Genomic DNA, 5,845 nt, shown 5'->3' with positions numbered 1-5,845 from the left:
GAAAAGACCAGAGGGAAGTGCTGGCCTTGATAGAAAGAGGAAGAGTGTTCCACAGCTTTGGTGCTGCTACAAGAAATTGTCTGTCACCCCAATGGACCGTTTTGGTTCGGGGGACCACCAGGTCAAAGGAGCTGGAGGAACGCAGTGTTCTGGAAGGGCAGAAGGGGGTCAGGTTCTGAGTGAAGAACACTGGTCCAGCGTTATGTAAGGCCTTGTAGATCAAACACAATGACTTTAACTTGATCCTCTTCTTCACTGGGAGCCAATGGAGTTGCCTTATGATGGGGGACACTGATTGGTATTTTGTGGTACGCCCTAGCAGCCTGGCTGCCGCGTTCTGGATGGCCTGCATTTTTATTAACACTCTCTCCTGGGCACCTAGGAACAGAGCATTGCAATAATCTAGGGTGGAGAGAACCAGGGCACTAACCAATGTTTTGGCGGCATTTTCGGGCAGGAAGGGCAGGATTTTCTTAATAAGCCATAGCTTGTAGAAGGCTGAAGAGGAGATCTGGTTGGCATGGGGGAGGAAGTTCAAACGATCGTCGAACAGTACACCCAGGTTCCTCACCTTATTGACCGGTTCTGGGGGCTGACCCATGGATGAGGGCCACCATAAGGGGGACCACTCCGGGGAAAGATTGCCAAAGATAACGACCTCTGATTTATCAGAGTTTAATTTCAGGCAATTATGGGTCATCCAGCTCCCAATTGCCTGCATACCCTGATTAAATATATCAGCTTTTTGGGCCCGTCATTCTTGACGGAAAGGACCAGTTGGGTGTCGTCTGCGTAGGATGTTAGGCTCATCCCGTGTGCTCTGATGACATTGGCAAGGTCTGACACATAAATGTTAAACAGTGTCGGACTAAGGGATGAGCCTTGAGGAACACCACATGGCAGTGACAAGGGAGGTGATTCAAATGGTCCTACAGTGACAACCTGGGTCCTGTTAGCGAGGAAGGAGGCAAGAAGATTTTTAGCGTTGCCTCGGATACCTATACTCTCGACACGGTCGACCAAGGTGGTGTGGTCGACCGTGTTGAAGGCCGCCGAAAGATCCAGTAGGATCAAGACAGCAGTGCCTCCCGCATCCCGAATGGATCTAATGTCATCCGCCGCCTTGACCAAGGCGGTTTCGGTTCCGTGAAATCGGCGGAAACCGAACTGAGAGTCTTCCAGACATTTGTTTTCTTCTATAAAGAGGGAGAGTTGTGCGTTCATGATTTTCTCTACTATTTTAGCTAGTAGTGGCAAACTCGCAATGGGTCGGTAACTTTTGAGTTCTTCTTTATCCAGGGTGGGCTTTTTGAGGAGCGGTTTTATGAGAGTTTTCTTAAGGGTATCCGGATAGGTGCCTGTCGAGAACATGGAATTGCAGATTTCGGTAATAGCAGGAAGAACTGTTTCCATGATAGGTTGTAAAACCTTCATGGGACAGGGGTCCAGGGCTGACCCCGATTTGATGGTAGAAGTGATGTTTAATACCTGCGAGCGAGACACTTCTCTGAACTGATGAAGCGTGGGTCCATCAAGGTGGGTGGGGGGCCTGTGAGAGCGAGTTGAGGAATTGGCAAAGATCCGATAAATATCGTCAACTTTGCTGAAAAAGAACTTTGACAGAGCATCACAGAGAGTTTGGGACGGGGGAGGTGTAAGATCCACAGAAGAACCAGCTAGTTGTTTAGTAGTCTCATAAAGACATTTATTTGAATTTTGGGCGGCTTCAATTTTACTACTGTAGTACTTTTTCTTGGCGTCAAAAATAAGATTTTTGTATATAGCTACCGACTCTTTATACAGGGATTTAGCTTCCTGATTGTAGTCTTTTCGCCAGTGTCTCTCTCTGTTTCGGCACAGTTGCTTTGTGTGTGCGTATTTCTTCTGTATACCACGGGGCCGATGGGGTGGATCTGTTACGTGACCGTAGTTTAACTTGAACCAGGTCTTTGGCTGCGGAGCTGATCCAGTTGTGATATTGGGTGGTAGCAGTGTTTGGGTTAGGAGATAAGGTGGGGAAGGTATCGCTGAGCGTGGTTTTTAGCCTGCTTTCATCTATATCATCCCATGCCAAACAAGGCTGGCGAGGGTTGGGGTTTGATTTGGTGGTCAGGGAATCGCGTATTAGCAAAGTTGTCAGAATGAGGTGGTGGTCAGACCAAATTAGGGGAAGTATTTGTTTGACTTGAAAGTCTATGGCATTGGAGAAAATGCCATCTAGGGTGTGACCTCCTTCATGCGTGGGAGAGTGGACCAAGGGAGTGAGGCCGAAGGTAGCCAGGTCAGCTAATAGCGTAGCTGTATCAGGGTTGTCAGGGGCATCAAAGTGGAAGTTAAAATCTCCCAAAATGGTGAAAGAATTGTCAAGTGCAGACGTTTCCAGAAAGGACCTAAAAGAACTAATAAAGTCGTGTCTAGGCCCTGGGGGGCGATAAAGAAGGATCCCTTTAAAGGTATATGAGGGGGACAATTTAATAGCAAATTCTATGGCTTTGCAAGAAGTCTGTGGGATAATGGTGAACCTTACAGTGTAGGTGTCACGGGCAATGATGGCAATCCCACCTCCCTTTTTCTCAGTTTGCCTATCTAATCTATGGGTGGTAAACCCTGGCGGGACAGCTATAACTAGGTCCGGATCGGAGGTTTGGCCCATCCATGTTTCTGTCATGAACAGAAGATCTATTTTGTGGTCACGGATCAACTCATGAATGTCTTGGCAATGTTTGCCAAGCGAACGGACATTAGTAAGAGCTATGGTATGGGATTTCATGGGGTGAATCTTGTCACTCTGGGCTTTGCAGGTAGGAAGTATCCTAATGTGACAACCCGGGCAGAAGGTGACAGAGTTGGAAAGCAGAGAGTTAGGGTGGGAAATAGTGCAGGTTTGGCTGGTCTTGGGACGGAGATGCTGGAGCTGGGCGGTCGAATAATGTATACGGGGGGACAGGGGGGATGAACCAGGGGGGGTGGCCCTAGGCCCGGGCCAGGCGCGGACGGGCGCGGACGGGCCCGCCTTTGGCGCGCCTTCGGTGCGCCAAAGGCGCGCCCGCTGCGCCCTCCCGCTGCACGGCCGGGCAAATCTGTTGTTTTTATGCATGGTTTGGGCGGGAACAAGGGGAGGGTGGGGAGGGTTCAGAGCAAACCGCCCAGCCTTCCCAAACCAAGATGGCGGCCAAAGTGATCGACGAAGCTTCCCAGCGCCTGAGAGCAGCGGCGCTGTGGGAGCAAATGTACAAATGCCTCAGCGAAATAATCTCACGTTGAGGTGGGGGGGCGGAGGTGTAAAATAGCACCAGATTAAAATATATACAATGTTTTAAAAGTCAGCAGATTAGTCATCAATCGTTTCCATAAATTGTAAAGAGCAGTGCAAGTGAGCAAGCTAACCTCCGGCTTCCGCCTCAGAGGGGAAAAACATTAGTCAGCAACTGGGATCGTTTGAATACCCTTTAAGTACCCTAAGATGGCGGGAAGGGCTCAGAGCAAACCGGCCAGCCTTCCCAAACCAAGATGGCGGCCAAAGTGATTGACGAAGCTTCCCAGCGCCTGAGAGCAGCGACGCTGTGGGAGCAAATGTACAAATGCCTCAGCGAAATAATCTCACGTTGAGGTGGGGGGGCGGAGGTGTAAAATAGCACCAGATTAAAATATATACAATTTTTTAAAAGTCAGCAGATTAGTCATCAATCGTTTCCATAAATTGTAAAGAGCAGTGCAAGTGAGCAAGCTAACCTCCGGCTTCCGCCTCAGAGGGGAAAAACATTAGTCAGCCTTATGTCAATGAATTATGTAGCCCAACCATTCTGTTTCAGCCGACCTTCAACCGGAGGGGGTGCAATTCAGCGATTGATTTCACACTTTTATCTACAATGCATGCAGGGCTAGTATCATCATGGGAAACACTTGAGGTCGCGATTAGCGATCACTATCCTATCTCTTTTAGTTTAAAAATTAAAGGGCGTCAACAGATCTCAGAGGAAAAATCCTTATACAAACCTATGATTAACCTGGCAACCAGAAATGGATATTCAATTAGATGGGATAAGGTGGAGCCCGTGGGATTTCTGCAAAATGTAGTACTAACATCCCATGAAGAAATGATCATTTGCCTGTCACAAAACGAGGAGCCATTAAAAGTTATGTACTAGTTTTTAAAAATTCAAGCATAGATGAAAAAGTTATTGAGCAGGGAATACTGACCAGGCTCAAACAAAGCTCATAGCTGGTTTGATATTAGATGCACAAAAGCACTTACAGCCCTGAAAAGGGCACTGCACGCATCACCAAGATCCCCCTTGGAGATTCGGCAAGCTAGAAAGCTTTACCAAATGGCTATTAAGACCAGGAAAATATTATTGAAGAAAGAGGCCTGGTCGGCTTTAAATGAAGCCTCTCAACGAAAGGATAATACCGCTTTCTGTAAAGCGGTGAACGCCCCGTATCTATAGAATAAAGAGGCAGATGTCATAGACCTAGCAATTAATGGGGAAACATGGGCGAATCATTTTAAACACCTTTATGATAAAGTTAATCCCTCTGACCCTGTGAATTTTATGATTGAGAAGATGGGTAGCCATCACGATAACAATCCATCCAGTGTATTTCCGCTAGGCATCACTTTTAACTGTGAGGAGGTCACTAAGGCAATTAAGGAAAACCCTTCAGGCAAAGCACCGGGCCCGGATGGAGCCCTAAAAGACGTCTACAAAACTGAGATTGATCTTTGGGCTCCTATGTTAACAAATGTTCTAAATAATGCAAATCATCAGGGGGTTATACCGTCTTGGACCGAAGCAATAAATGTCCCAATTTTTAAAAAAGGGGACAGAAATGACCCCACTTGTCACCGGCCAATTTCATTACTTGATGCATTAATGAAGGTAGCGGGCCGGATAATTTTAAATTGGATTCAAACATGGACAGAGGACAATGATGTTATTTCAAACTTACAGTATGGCTTTAGAGTGGGCAAAGGTACAATAGAACAGGGATTAAACCTGGCCTTAGTTATATCTAAATACACCCAGGCCAAGAAGGGAAACCTTTTTGTTACCTTCGTGGACCTAAGCTCCGCTTTTGATTGTGTTGACCATGAGAAATTATGGTCAACACTATGTGACATGGGCATAGATCGTCAAATCCTCCTATTTATTAAAGAACTATAGAGGGGTGCAGGCGCCAGGGTACGTTATGGTAGAATGGGTGAGTGCTCAGACAAGTTTCCCATCAGGAGGGGAGTAAGACAGGGGTGCATTTTAGCACCCCTTCTCTTCACCCTATATATCAATTCCATCGGTCAACACCTCAGGGATTCACAGCACGACCATCTAACCATAATGGGAACACCAGTGCCAATATTTTTATACGCTGATGAGGCTGCTATCATGTCTCGGACCATGGTGGGCCTACAGAGGGCTGTTGTGGAATTCACTAATTTCATGAGTGACAGAGGGCTAAAAGTTAACATCACAAAAACATAAACCATGTCGTGCGGCCCCGGGACAAAGAGGGCACCCTGTCCAATTTTTCTTGATGGTAAAAGGATCGAGACCACAGGGAGATTTTCCTACCTAGAAATAAACTTCGACAGGAATGGTAGTTGGCATGCAGCATTGACTGCTAGACAATTAGCCTTTTCTCGGGCCATAGGTGCTTTGATTAACTTTGCGGTTAAACTAGGGGGTAGACCTGTGAGAGAACTGATCCACATTTATAAAGCAAAATGCGTCTCCACAGCTACATTCGGTTCAGGCCTCTGAGGGATTGAAAACGCACAACTGATTCAACATTGCGAAAATGAGTACATTCGCTATTTATTAGGGGCCCCCAAATCAATAGCCACTTC

This window comes from Lissotriton vulgaris, unplaced genomic scaffold (assembly GCF_964263255.1).
Source record: "Lissotriton vulgaris unplaced genomic scaffold, aLisVul1.2 SCAFFOLD_327, whole genome shotgun sequence".
In the NCBI taxonomy this organism is placed as follows: domain Eukaryota; kingdom Metazoa; phylum Chordata; class Amphibia; order Caudata; family Salamandridae; genus Lissotriton; species Lissotriton vulgaris.
The sequence above is the reverse complement of the archived record's forward strand: the minus strand, read 5'-3'. Positions refer to the sequence as shown.